At 38.1% G+C, this 15,827-nt stretch overlaps 1 long non-coding RNA gene across 1 annotated transcript in view; it reads right to left on the bottom strand.

Moving 5' to 3' along the window:
- Window positions 1-1,120: 1,120 nt before the first annotated feature.
- LOC121878350 overlaps window positions 1,121-15,827 on the bottom strand; it is a 25,088-nt gene continuing 10,381 nt past the window's right edge. Inside the window, exons 4-7 of the long non-coding RNA XR_006091136.1 lie at window positions 4,470-4,638; window positions 2,913-2,987; window positions 2,782-2,835; window positions 1,121-1,190 (exon numbers count right to left, since the gene is read on the bottom strand). This is a non-coding gene — a long non-coding RNA (uncharacterized LOC121878350). The remainder of the gene's footprint in view (window positions 1,191-2,781; window positions 2,836-2,912; window positions 2,988-4,469; window positions 4,639-15,827) is intronic.

Raw genomic sequence — 15,827 nt, 5'->3', positions numbered from 1 at the left:
TTGCAGGTGAAAGATGATGTACTTGAAGGCCAACATAGAGGAAGTGACAGAACCAACCTTGAGGAAGATGTAACACATGCAAATTCAGCCTCCCCAGTTAGTTACCTATGTCTTCATATGGATATATCCTAAACACCACTAAATATAAGAATGAAAATGAGTGACTTGCTTTGTGTGAAGGATGGGGAGGAAGGAACATTGGGCAGTGGAGGGGCCGCTCGTACGTTGGGCAGTGGAGGGGGCGCTCGTACGTTGGGTAAAATGGCATGTACTGTGAAGGAATGTTGTGGATGATGCCTGTGAGCTGTAGCCATAAGAGAGCAGGAAGGCTGGTGCTCACGTGCAAGGTGTTATATAGGAGGGTGCTCAAGTGTATGGATATATGTAAGGATGCAAGTATAGAATGCAATAAATTTGGGGGTAAATGTTGTGTATTGGTAATGCTACATTAATGTTAATTAAGAATGATCTAAATTCAAAATCTTATTACAGGTAGTTGGTGTTCAAGATCGATGTACCAGATGTGAAAGCAAGATGGCCAGATGACCTCAGCGACTGTTCTGTACTGTCAACCATCCCACAGCCCACACCTTCATGACTACCACGTTTTTAAGCACAAATTTATTTATACAATTAAGAATTGAGAAAATTTAAAAAGTACAGTAAAGTAATATTTAAGAATGTGTAAGTAAGCCTCGAGTCAAGCCACACAGATTAAAAAAAGGTAGATATATTGTGTAACGGTTGGCACTTGTATCGAGAAAGAGAATATAATGTTGGCTCATAATATATGTTCATAATCAAATAAACACTGAATAAATTTGACATTTTTCATACTCCGATTCTGGAAAAGTAGAATAAAAACCATCTTGTAAGCTGAACTTGAAACCTGAAGGTGAGGTGTAAAGTATATGGATCATGTGATGCCAACATGATAGCCTATGTATACTTATCACTAATTGACATCCAAGTGCCAGCCTATGTAGAGACATATTGGGTATGTAAAATCAAAACTAAAAAGATGACCACAGGACTTGTACTTACAGATGGCATTGTAATATCTCATTTCAGTGTACAGTAGTTTAGTTTTTGAAAGTAATGTAAACATAGTAGTACAGTAGGGATTTTACTTACGGAATGTTGTCAATCTGGACACTGCACACCAGTTGTTGAATGTAAGTCCATTTTGCCTAAAATTTAGAAGAGAAATCCTTGTAAAATTATAATTCAAATTATAAATGTACTATTATGTACAACCTATGTAAATTAACTTGGTTATACAAAAAGCTTAAGACTTTGAAATCCAATAATGGTCATGTTTAAAGTTGTAACATTTTGAAATGAAATAATTTGATATTAGACCTAAAGTACAGTAAGTGTTGGTTGTAGTGTGTGTAGCTTGCAAAGATGTCCTGGGGCCCAAACTCCAGCCTGGGACAGATGTGAGAAGGGTGTTGAACGGTGTAAACCTAGCAAATATCGCACCCATACCTGCCCAAAAGGTTAGTATATTGACAAATGGTGGAAGTGATGAATGTAGTTCTAAACAGACTTGGTCACTTGAATAAATTTAGAAATGCCCTGTACTGTACCAGGTAAAAATTATTCACAAAGACAAAACTTCCATTACTGGATCAAACTAGATCTCGTGTATGACCAAAACCTGACATAAACTCTAAGGTCTAGTGTAATAAACTAATCTTAAGTGGAGTCCATTAAAAATGTTGAATTAGGAAATACTGGATTGATAGTAAAATTGTGATGATGCCTCCATCACAATGTATCTGCCAAGAAGAAATGAGCACATTACCACAATACTGTACTAGCATTATCTAGATGTAAGAAAAAGGTTATCTGGTGTGACGTTCACAACCATGGCAAGTTCTGGTTTCCTCTTTCACTAATACCAGATAATGAAGGTTTTAATTGATAACATAGAACTACCTGAATGTCTAGTAAACTGTTAAGTACCTAGACAGCACAGGTATAACCCAAAGAACAATAAGGCAATTTGATAAGTTCTTTTATAATCTATCAAGCTTCTGGACTATTATCAAACTAACATATACAGGGTATGTACAGGTAGTGTATAATAAAAATAAACTATAAAATTACTTATTTTCTAAGATTTCCGGTCTACAAAATCTAATATACTATGTACTACATGGTTAGCCTTGCAATATCAAACAGTCTCAAAACATGAAGATATCATTAAGTGGAAGTGATTTTATGTAAATTTCATTTTTCGATACTATTCATCTACAGAAATCTAAAATATTACATTGATGGTCTTGGTAAATATACAGTAAACATGGTCTTCTTGATAAGATATAAGTTACTGTACCTTGTATTATAAATTGGTCTGAAAATGAAGAGTTTATGACGTTATCATGCAACACTGCAGTAGCCCTCCTCCTTTATCCGGGCTGGGGACCGGCATGTTCAGTTGAACAAGGCGGAGTTACTACTGTATATCTATTTCTAATTACACTGCAGTAGCCCTCCTCCTTTATCCAGGCTGGGGACCAGCATGTTCAGTTGAACAAGGCGGAATTCCTGTGTATCTACTAACTTCACTGCAGTAGCCCTCCTCCTTTATCCAGGCTGGGGACCGGCATGTTCAGTTGAACAAGGCGGAATTCCTGTGTATCTACTTCTAACTTCATTGCAGTAGCCCTCCTCCTTTATCCGGGCTGGGGACCGGCATGTTCAGTTGAACAAGGCGGAGTTACTACTGTGTATCTACTTCTATGGTGCTGTTATTACAAAAATAAGTCTTACCTTTAAAACCTCCAGGAAGCACCTTGTTGTGGGTCCACAGTCAGCCAAACACACCTGGAATACAAATTTTTTTAGACAGTGTTCATAAATACCTTACATATAGACATTACATATTGTCACAAGTACTTTACCTGTTTGGTGGTGTTCTTGTCCAGCCAGCCTTCCACCTGAGCCAACCAGCAGTCCACCTCAGACAGCCACACAATCTGAAAGATTTAAAAAGACCCTTAGGGTGTGTGAATGAGAGGAAGGGTTTGTGGATGGACAGGAGGGTGGGAGGAAGGGTGCATGGATGGGAGGAAGGCTATGTGGTTGGGAGGACCTCCCACCCACACAGACACTCACTTCCATGCAGACACCTACCTCCCACCAACCTAACCACTCCCTCCCACCCACCCAATCCTCCTACCTAACCACCCAACCCTCCCACCTACACCTTCCCTCTCACCCACCCCCTTCCCATCCCTCCACCCACCCACCCCACCTCACCTCACCTCCCCTCCCTCCCTCCCTCTCTCTCGAGTATGATGAATTAACTCCCTTGAGTATGATGATTTAACTCCTTCAGTAAATAAATGTCTTAACTCAAGAGGCTAAGTCATTTTACTCATGAAGTTAATTAATTTTAATTAAAAGCTTCAGACTACAGTATTATTTCATCCCCTGAACAAAACTAAATTTACCTACAATGATTACAAACATATCTCTCACCCACTGTGTTCTGGGTTTGAGTCCTGACCTTGGAGATATGTGGGAAGGGTGTTATCCAGTGTGACACTACCAAACATGGCAGGTTTTCTCAGGATACTCCGATTTCCTCCAGTACTAACACTGGACAATGCCATAACAGAGTACAGTACTAACAAAGCACAGACCAACTGCCTGAATGACTTGTAAAATGATATCTTCATTAGCCGGAACAATTGGTGCAGAACACTTCCGGGAATGAGAGATTTCCGGGTAACGAGACGACTCTCCAGCCGGAAAAAAAAATTCCTCTTCCCTGGAATTTTCTGAGTAACATAAAAATATTCTTGAGATTTCAAGAAATTGTGCATTACATCATCTCTCAAACACGGAAAAACTTCCCCTTTCCCGGAATTTTCCGGGTACCGGGAAAATTTAATTGGAATTTTCCAGAATATGTGCCCCTCAAAAATTTGTTCCCAAAGTCAGATTGGGAACGATTTTCCAAGAAAATTTAAATTCCAGTTATCGGAGAGCTCTGGCTTACGGAGATATTATTGCACTCTGATAAGTGGTGAAATTATAACTTAAATTACTTAAAATTAAACTCTAGGATACTTACTTATACAGTATTAAATATACATAATTAAACATAACATAAGCTAAACACTTAATTTTTATGATCTAATATCCAGGAAGGGAAATGCCATAAAATAACACATCTATCAAATAGTTAGAGTATATCCTTAAGTATGTACAGTCTCCCAAAAAAGTCATGTTGCGAACCACAATTCAGACTCGTGAACCCGAAGCAGTAGACACTGATACATTATTCTGTCCATAAATGCTTCGGATTCAAGAGTCTGAATCTCGGGGTTCATGGTTCGTGACAGGACGTTTTGGGTGACTGTACTCTACTCAATTTGTATTCATTACTTTTTCATTTCTTTTTGGCAAAAACAATTTGTTTTAGGAAGGTACTATACAGGTACTATACTTACATTTTAAATTCAAGGCCAGTACCACTGAAGACCCAACTGTAGCATGCAAGAAGGTTCTTGTTGGGTCTCCCAGCACCACATTCTCTTCAGGACGCTGAGCAGTGATTGTGACAGCAGTACAATGGTCACTGATGCTCTCTGTTGTCTGGTGATTCACATGAAGATGATACTGAGAAGAAAGTGAAAGTCAAAACATCACAGTATTTGATAATTGATCGTCATTATTATATTTTATTTTTTTTATTTGTATTTTATTATTATTATTATTATTATTATTATTATTATTATTATTATTATTATATATCTTTGCCCCCAGGCCCTGATGTGGGTCATTGACCTGTGCACGGGTGGGCTACTCCCCTAAAAAAAACCTGACAAAGCACAGTCTTATCAATGCATCCCAGCACAGTTTAATGGAGAAAATCCTGCCTAACAAATACTCAGTTTCCTTCAAAAGGTAACAGGGTATGTGGACCAAGGGCTACCAGTGGATGGGTTGTACAGGTATATGGACTTTTCTAAGACTTTTGACAAGTCCCACATGCAAGAAGAGTCTCTTAGATCCAGGCACAAGGCATCACAGGGAATATATTGAAATGAATGTACAGTTGGCTAAAAGGGTGGAATTAAATGGGGTAAATTCAATTTAGAAAAAGGTTCTGTCCTTGGACCCATCTTATTTGTGAGCTAAATTAATGACGTAGATGACAGTATATTACCATACTGTAAAGATTATGGACAACACAAAGATATTTGGGAAGGCACCAAGTCAAGATGATGTCACATCCATGCAAAAAGATCTGCTGGAACTGTGCAAATGGTTGCATGGCTAGCATAGGCTTTATATCATTATATAATGAAAGACTGCATGTAAGGTACAATAACCCTAATTGCAACTATTCTGTTAATAACACTTTCATGGACACTGTTGATAAGGAAAAAATCTAGGCATGTGATAAACCAATCACTGAAGGCGGCACAAGTAGGGGCAGCGATGAAAAAAGCTAACCAAGATTTAAGAATTAAAAGTAGTACCTTCAAATATAAAGCTAAGAAAAGGCTCCTTCAACCTTATAAGTATCACATAGGTAACCATCTGAATTACTGTATTTAGGCACAGAAGCTTTACCTCCAGAAAGACTTAACAATACAGTAATATAAATGGTGCAACACAGAGCGACTAAGATGATTCCTGAACTACGGTACATCATCTCGATTATCCACGTAGACTGAGTGCCTAAGGACGAACAACTCTTCAGACAAGACACAATATAATAGATCTCATAGGGACATTCAAAATCATGAAAGGGATGAAAAATGTTAACCTGGGCCATTTTTTGTGATGTTATGCGCCACCAACACGAGGGGACATAACTATAATTTCACCAAGTTGTCGTGCAAGACAAATACTATAAGGAAATACAATACGTACTTCTTCACAGAGAGGCTGGTAGACCTACAGTATGGAACAGTCTACCAGCTCAAGCTGTGGAATCAAGACAACAGAACTGAGTTTCAAAATAGCCCAATACAAGAATATGAAGAATGATGGAGGGATCCTACACAGGCCACTGGCCTTCTTCCCTCTGTATGGCCACCTGTAGTGGGTGGCCATTAGGTAAATAAGCTAAAAATAAGTTAAGATGAAGATAAGACTATGTTATTGACTGCACTAAAACTTAAAAGGCAACTTTGAGCACCACAACTGCAAATTTGGAAGTACAATGTACATGGACAAAGATTCCAAAGAGATTGTGAATAAAATAAATAAGAAAATTACAAGCGTCTATTACCAAAAAATCTAAATATGTTTCAGAAGCCACCGCATTCAAATAGGATTTGTTTTGTGAAGAGCCTGTTGTTTTCTGAACAAACATGTAAATCATTACCTGTAAAACTATTTCAGTGTCACTGATGCGTCAGAAACCAGGCAGTTAACTCTCGTGGCTATCTGTGCAGTTGCATTACTGACGCCAGTGCTGGCGTGAGCCTCCTGCTCAGCAGTCTCACACTGAGAGCACCCATCCTGTTAGCAGAAATGCAGAAACAGAGTGGACAAGCCTATCAACCACTTGGCTCCTCTCACCAGCCTCATGGGCTGGCAGATCCATCCTAGGGTGCAAGTGGAGTCTGGATCACTCTACCCAATGGCCCAAAATGGGAAAAATCATTCCTGTTACCGATGCAACCTGTGTTGAAAGAAAGACTGCAAGGGGTTGAGATTTCTAACCATGAGTACCAGAGGGTTTTACCTTTCCCACTGTCATCCTGTTTCTCAGAGCAGCTCCTAAATGTGCCTTGGTCCAGAGACAGCATTCAGCTTCAGAAGAACTTTCCACAGAGAGACAAGCCAATACACAGTAGTTCATACAGATTTAGAAATACTTTACATCTGTCACAATATATGAGATTCAATGAGAATTAGATTGGCGACATTTCTTTTTTTTGGTATTCTGGGGATTTTTCCAGCTGTAAGCACTCAAGGAGAGAGATAAAAAGCAAAGTAAATTTTTCCAAAAATAGCAAATTGTTACAAACAATGCCAAGGATATTTTTTACCTTATTTATTTGTTTTTTATAATTTTACATAAATGAATTGCAGCCATTTGGAATGATTTGGAAGAGGCAGCATGTCACTTGACTCTGTATTAAAAGTGGGTTTCCATCTCATTTAAAGATTTGAGACCCACGGTATGGATATTAAGATTTTACATAGTTGCAATTTACTTGATACCCTACTGTACTTTTCATGGCCATTTCACCAACACTCTCCAGCCAGCTGGGGAGGCATGGTCAACCCTCTTACTAAAGACAAAAATGATCTTTCCAGATCACTATTAATTTCATGATTTGTTCAATGGCCATGTTTATCATTTACATTACACCTCTCAAATTAATCTAAATTGTGAGGCTGAAGTTTAGCCGGCGTGTCTATTCGAACATGCCTGTTTGAAGATTGGCACATACTCAGCAAAGGCAATAGATAAGAAAAAGAAAGCCTTCATTGAAGATGTGATTGATCATTTGGAGTTAATCAGCAAAGCCTGACATTGTTAACCATTGAAATTATGCTGCTAATGTTCTGGAAGCAAGAAGTCACCATCGTGACAGACAACCAATGATCATCCTAGATTTTTACGGTAATGATACTCTGAAATTTAATTATTTTTCTTTAGTTTTTAATGCTTAAGGTCAGCCTACAATATTTCTAAGTGATTAATAATTGGGTGATAACATGGCAAGAATATTGCTGATTATACATTACTGGAAATAACTACAATACTTTATCATACTTTATATGGATCTATGCAAGTGTATGTACCTGTTTTGAATAAACTGATCGTCAGGTCTTGTCTTCTTTCCCTTTCGCCCCCCACCAGGAAAAATCTCTGACCGCTAGTGGCAGCACCTGTCCTCTCTTGTATTGGTGAAGGAAGGCTACGAGCTTGATATCCTGCAAACAGAAGCAGTGAGAATAATTTAAGAAGTCAAAGAATGCAATGATTGAGGGCAATAAATATGGAACTAGGGTTACAGACATTTCACCTTGGGTCCAACCGATATTAATACAGTTACCAACAAATTAAGATTAATGAGAGAATAGTGAGGTAAGCTTTTACAAGATAGATATTTGGCTTGAAAAATGAAAGGACCTTCTGGAGGCAAAGATACGAAGAGATACATGAAAAGTTAATTAACATAATTTTAAAATATAATCTGACAAACTAGTGTACAGTTGTTTTGGAAAATTTATGAGATCACCCTAGGAGTAATAATTTTACATAAAATAACACATTGCATGTATATTGTGATGGTTCCGCTGTGCAGAAGTGGCAGGGCAGGGTGTGGGATCCTTATAGGCAGTACACAGAACAAGGCCTGACATTTTAAAACTGGACTTGACTGATCAATTTAAATCATCATCTGGCTGAGTTACAGGATGTACAGTGTTGGCAGCATGGGAAAATGTTGTAAAGAGGGTAAAAGATTTTTTTTTTTAGATAGTCCAGCAGCTGACTTGTACAGGCCATTGAAACAACAAAGACTTTTTTTTAAGAACTTTTTTCTATCAGGACCTTCTGGCATATCAAACAGAAAGTACTTATTTTATAATATCTGTTACTAATAAACTTAACTTTTCTTAAAATTGGCATTGATGTAATTATTGCATTTTTGTGGACCTGAGAGTATGCTCGGACTGAAAGACTGCATTGACTGAGACCAAATGTGAAAAAAGACTTGGGTGTGTATATGTCAACATTGGACTTAAGTTCTCGAGGCCATTGTTGTAGAAAAAAAGGTGGCTGGAGGCATATAAGAAGGTCCATTTAGAGTGGCTACTTCCCCATCTGGGGTATCTTTCAAGACATCAATTGATTGAAAATGTCCAAGGGAGGGACGCAGACTGGTGCCTGCTCTGTGGAACCTCAAGTTCACAGAGAGATTAGAATGCCTGCAACAACCAAGCATACTACAGAGAGGGCAGGGGCAACCTACTCAGTCAACCAAATGTACATGCCTGGAGCTGGCAAACATCCACCCAGGGGTCACAGCTCAGAGTTGAAGAAAGCCAGAAAACTGTGAGGCGGCTTTTTTGTAGTGAGGTGTGGACTCTTGGAAGTATCTGTCAAGAAGCGCGTTAATGGCGGCACGGAGAAATGTGAGCTCATTTAAAGGCCAGACTTGACCATCACTGGAGCAGAGTTCAGATATGTTCAGGGGCAATGCATGTGCCTAGTACCCAGCCAACCAGTACACAGAACAGAGGCGAGCCGATAGTCCAAGCAAGCTAACGAGCCAATCAGTGGCGAAAGGGTAACTGTAAGTAAAGTAAAAAGGCGGAATGCGTTTGTTACCTGAAAAAAAAGGCAAGATGACAACATGCACCGAAAAAGCAGATTTTTCTGCAGCATATTTACAGCAAATAATTAATTTCCTTCATGTACAAAAGCATCATACAGACATCATTTTGATGTTAAATGATCAGTTATCACTGTTTATCCTGCAATTTCCCTCACCCTTCCATACTGCACACTACAGGTGATTTATTGTTATTAGAAAAACTAAAAAAATAAACAATTTACTTATGCCTGTAATTCAAATAAAGAGGTGCTCCTATAGCATGCGGGTTACAAGACATTTGAAACTTGGTTAAATGGTTTGAAATAGATCCCCTGTTGGGTTAGAGCTAGGTTGGGTTGGATTAGGTTGGGTTGGGATGGGGTTGGGTTATGTCGGGATGGATTGAGTTATGTCAGGATTTGGACTCAACTTGGATCAGGTTGGGTTGGGTAAGATTAGACTAGAGATATATCTTTGTGAATGCCTTTACTATAGTAACACCATAAAGAAAGGATTCTTACATATTTGTCCTTCACCAATTGTCACCCGCCTGCTGCGAGTATTACACGTAAATTTAAAAAAACAAAACACAGGTTTGAAAGTTAGGTTAGGTCCAGGTTCTATGGTTCTGTGCATTCTCACTTCCATTTTCGTGTTAGGTATCATATAATATTATCTCCAGAAATTTTGGTTCGATTCCATAAGTTATTTCTGGTATAAACTATCAGCTCACTATTCATGGTAAAAAAATATTTTATCCATTTCCCCCAATTTGTGAAGATATACTCTGGTATATTGTTGAAGGACTGATTGGGGTGGTAGGTACATGGTAACAGGCTAGCCTATTTTGACATGATAAATAAGATTTTCTAGTGAATTTGTATTTTTTTAGTCGATTCTGAACTTGTATTCTTTCCAGGCTATGAATATTAAAAGAAATAACACAATATAATTTTAAGTATTTTACGGAAATTTTTATTTTAACTCTATAAAACCGCCAATTCTCCTCCGGCACCAATTTTTGTTGTTCATCTCGCTAAATCCATTTTTTCAAGTAGCGTTTCCTAGTAATTAGTAAGCAGCTTCACATAGCTTCCTCCTCGCCATTGCTGATGGTACATCAACCTCAATATTAAGATAAGTTGTTTAACACATAAATTAACGCGATAATGCATAGAACCTTATAAAATCTGACCTAACAAACCCCATAGGTTGGCTATGTGAAGTCCAGGATTCTATTAGTTCCATGCATTGTCATTTCCCATTTTGTGCTAAATATCATATTGAATCATGGCAGAGAAAAAAAAATTCAACCAATTTGAATACAATTCCTTCCTTGGTCACCCTTTTCTACACCTTTTACCAAAAACTAGTAAATATTGATAATGGTAAAAAATCTAGGTACTGTAGTTATATAGGACTAACAGGAAGCGAAATTGATTAGAAAAACAATTATAAAACCTTGGATTTTTCATTGATATATTATCGTGGGCACTGTTATGGTTGTGAAATTTGTTAAAAATTATTTTAAAATAAACACTTCTTAACATTTGTGGAGTATGAAGAACAGACTGCCATAGTAAACCACAAACAAACCTACCTAACCTCCCGGTATATTAAACGAATACTTGGTACAGTATTTTTACGTTTACATTCCCACATTCCTACCACTAATCTATTATCATATTCTATCTAAGACATCTAATTATAAGATCATTTTCATCTATTACATTACACGTCGCAAATGTATAACTCTTGAATATATCAAAATTTTCTCTATTTCCTTCCGTTATCTTCGCCATTGTATTTCCTCCCCTATCTCTCCCTGCACGTATCTTTCTTTATTTAAATCGCCGCGTGCTTTCACGTCTTAACGTGATTTGTGGTTTAATTAGCGATATTTTTGGCCCAATCAAAATCGATTTTATTTTGGGTCTCATATTTCGAGAATTGACTTCCTTTCCCGACCATGAAGTCTCACGATGGAGTGTCACTTCAATTGTATGGAGCTGATTAGAGAGTTTTGGGGAAAAAAACGAAAACCAAAGCATTTCTCGATCACACTTGTTGTCTTCCAACCCCAGTAAGTATCTTAAGTGCAAGACAATGTAAATATCGCAAGGGCTCGCCACTATCAACGGCATTGTGGTAGAATCTCAGACTCCAACGACGAACAAGAAACAGCCAATAAGGTAAAGAAAAAGGTGATTCCATCATATGGTGAGTCACTTAGAGTTAGGTTGTTATTTTCGGTGTGTTTGGGTGTATTTATTCGCTTAGCCATTAATTTTTTCGAAAAAACGACGCAACGAAAAAAAAAAAAAACAGGCCAATTTCAGTGGAAATGAAGGTCATATTCGGATCTCATGCAACTACAAATACACTAGAAAATATATTTGCGACTTTCTAATAACAAAGTGGGAGGTGGAAATGCAAATTTACCGAAAAAAACTTACTACTAATACAGTGAAATTTGAGGCATTTTTTGGACGGGAGATAAAAGCCACATCCATTTGGTATGCAGCACTGACGGGTTAGTCCTCTGCATAGTAACCAAAATCTGGAAGCCTTACTATTGGGATAAAACGAATATTAGCCCAATTAATTTTTATCAATTCACCAAATCGTTGACGGCAATTAATTTGGCTTCCTTTACTACAAACGCAATATAAATACACAAATACCAAGGCAGCATAATATATAAAATGGCGCAGTTTATTTTTTGCAATTGCCACTTTCATAAAACATCTTCATCTGAATTTCCATTTGTTAGCGGATTAAAAAACTCAAAAAGCTTCATAAATTTGGGTTGACAAACTACCATGGTAGTTAACCAACTCTCTAACTTATCATATAGCCCAATTATGAGAATAAAAATACCAACAATTTACTCACCACAGAGGGACGGTAGCGACATATTGTGTTTAAAAATAACTTAATATAAAATTACTAAAAATTTAATCGCTTACAACAGCCAGTCCAAACACATCATTCCTACGGCTCACTCGGGCAAATGGCTTGTTAGCGGCGTACGACGAATATTGCGCCACTGATAGAAGCCATCCTGAACCGATCTCGCCATCTGTTGGCAACGCGGCTAACTAAAAGCCCGGGGCGCGCCAGGTATAACCATGTTTCCGTGAAACCAACGGAGTGAACTTGTGTTTTCATGTTTCACGTTGCTATATATCATTAATTCATACTAGAATTTACTGTATATTGTATTTGTGTGCGTGTCAGTATGTTTTGTGTGCGTGTCAGTATCTATGTGTGTGTGTGTGTGTGTACATGTACCTTAAAACATCAGAAACAAAAGTATTCTTAAGTCTTACCTATCACCCTACAATATCACACTGATAAATTCTATATGATCAATAATGATATATGTAGCAGTAAAACGTTAAACACCAACGCAGGGTGATCTGTTAAAGGCGCGCGGGTGATGGTGACGCCCATTACCATGGTTAAATGTCATGAATATTGCATATGGCCCATGGGTCCGCAACAACACATACTGGTGAGCCAGACCAGGTGGAGGAAATGATCCATGATCTGCGGCTGTTGCTCAGAACACAAAAGTCAGCAACGCATTCACAGGATCAGGATTGAGCGACAGAATGCAGGAATATATTATTTTGAAGAAATAATTCTTTTACAAACTACACCGATATAAAGCATTCACATTTTAAATAAAACAATACAAAAAACTGAGAAAAAGTGCTTAACTATATATTGTAGAGCAGAAACAATAAAACCTTTTCATTATTTTTTAAAATAAAATGTCTTTCCTTCATTACTATAAGAATATATAAAGCTTTTGCAATACAAAATAAGGGTTCCGCTCAAATACAGATACACCAGAACAATACTAAAAAACTAATGAGAGGGTTGAGCTGGATAGGTTTACCAATTTCAACAAGAATTTGATTTAAATTTGGTAACAACAGCTCACAAGTTCACCAATGATGTGAATGTTGAAGGTGAGCTTTAGACTTGAACTTGTTTTTCTAAAGGTAGCAATACAGTTCTAGTTGTATTTTAATAACAAAAGAATTCTCTTTCAAAAGAGGGGTTAGAATTGCGATATTCTTCTGCAATCTGTTTCAAGTGCCCAGAGTTGCTTAACAACGACTTTGTAGCTAGATCTGAAACTTTTGTTTTTTCTAGCGACATTTTAGAGGCGATTTGCGACTTAATACGCCAAATCTAGAAGATATATCCACAAGAAATCTAGCGACTTTCTGGATACTTTTGGACTTTAATCCATGAAAACTCCGGTTTTCAAATTTCGAAGCCATAATATATAGCAACGGGGTTACAGGGACAATAAATAATAAGAAAGTTTAATACATTGAACGGGTCTCATTGGTACCAGAAGGAGGGACACGTCTATTTCTGATCACTTGATGTCAGCCCGTCCATGCATCTAACACCACTAAATTGTGAATTCAAGTGGCAAGTGCAAGAGATGCGACGAGGTGGAAAACCCTTACCATGATGTCCTGGCTGAAATTACTCGCTGCCTTATCTCTTCGCATTCAAGCGCAGATGTAGAGCGCACGCATTTAACATTAAATATGAACTTTGAAGTAAAAGTGCGCAACAAAGTAAGAAACTATCGACATTAAAGGCAATTCTTACAATAAAGAAACATGGGTTAAAAGACAGAACACCTGTTGTGTGCAAGTTATGAACTTCCTAGTGATATTTTAAGAAAAGATAGGGACTGTGAGGCATACAGTTACAAAGAACCTAGACAAGCACTTCACATGCTTCCAGCTCTACAGTTGTTCACACTGCCGACGACTACGAAGAGGACTGGGATGCAATTACTATTGAATAATAGGTAGTGCACATTAAGCTTTAAAAATAATATATTTTTTACATAATGCATTTTGTTGTAACAAATCCAAAAATTTTCAGCATTAAGAGAAATATTATTTGCATCAAAATTATTGAAGGGGAATAATAGCTAGCGACTTTTTCCATGGAAGATTTAGCGACATTTAGCTACTTTTGGGTACCAGCCTTCTAGCGACTTGAAAAATCGGGATGGCAACCCTGTTTCGTTTCTTTGTTTGTTGGAGGAGGCGGCATGTCAGGCCTGACAGAATACCTACGATATATTAAGAACCCTCTCCCTGCGCTGACTAGGAGTCACTCCTTTCAAAAAGTGACCAATTATAGCAATTAATTATAGACACAGTAATTGGCAAAAGCTAAATTTGCCAGGTTAGTAAAAATAAGGTAAACAAATGCAATACAAAATTAGCTACGCCTTGCCCAGCATTCTGCTGAACCAAGCGGAATGAAACTTGTCAGCAAACAACTTGTCCCTACACAGCTGTGATGTATGCACAAATCCTCGTGTTTGTTATAAAGTGTATATGACCATCGTAATTCCAGTGAAGTTATCGAAATATCTACGGTAGTGGGCGTAGACATCAGTTGATGCAGTTTTGAGGTAACAACAGACGAGTTGCGATAACACACGCTCTATTCTTCTACATTACGAGTAAATAATTCATTGTTATATAAACTACCTTGTTCTACACATATCCACGATTAATTTATAATGTTATTATGTATAAAATTTACCAATAATTGGGGCTGTGCAAAAAAACTAGGAGCACTCAGCGTGGATCAAGCCTGGGATGATGTCACGGTTTGTAGTGGAGCGGCAGCTGTCAACATCCACCAGCAAGTCGCAGAATCCCACGCTCGCGGTTAAAACCTCCGGCCGCATAGCCCAAATTTTGAACGTCTTTCAGCTGACCGCATGTATATCACTTCCCGCCACGTACGGCCGGAAAAAGGAGGTTGCGGATTCCCGACAGACTACGTTCAGACGACCCGCGTCTTGAACACTACCGCCATCTGTTGATCCTGCGGCCAACTGTATGCTGTAGCTAACTCGGTTTTCGCCTTGCGTTCCTGTCTTTCTTATTATATAATCTTTGTTTGGGTATAAGTATGGGACCCAAGCTTGTGCATAGTGGTCAATCACTGCTCAGGTATCCGTGTTCCTTAACAAAGACAATACTTGTTTTATTTGATACAGAAGATGAACTGTGATGAATAATCTTTAAACAATGTTTAACAGAAGGTCCGACCCTCAGATGATTTAAATCCTATGGGAAGACATTATGATGATGGACATGCTGCTAATGGTAAATGTATTTACTCACTTTTTTGTTGATTAAGCAGATTAATTTAAAGGAAGCGTGCTTGACTATTTGCTTATACGTACAGGTATTAGAATGTACAATTAAGGCCTGAAGGGCTTAAAACTCCCAGTAAAATAGTCATCTTGACTAGATTTATTCCCAGCATACTTCAGCTATCAAAATTATGAACCTGAATTAACCCAATAATTGCGTGGGTGTACACCTGCTCATCTCCTTACAGCTGTTCTCTCTGGGCTGTAAGCTGTGGTCTGATAAACAATCAATAGAGACACGGCGGGGTATAGTAGGACACGGCGGGGTATAGTAGGACACGGCGGGGTATAGTAGG

The sequence above is a fragment of the Homarus americanus genome, unplaced genomic scaffold, assembly GCF_018991925.1.
Source record: "Homarus americanus isolate GMGI-L3 unplaced genomic scaffold, GMGI_Hamer_2.0 scaffold41027, whole genome shotgun sequence".
NCBI classification, from domain to species: domain Eukaryota; kingdom Metazoa; phylum Arthropoda; class Malacostraca; order Decapoda; family Nephropidae; genus Homarus; species Homarus americanus.
The sequence above is the reverse complement of the archived record's forward strand: the minus strand, read 5'-3'. Positions and strand labels throughout refer to the sequence as shown.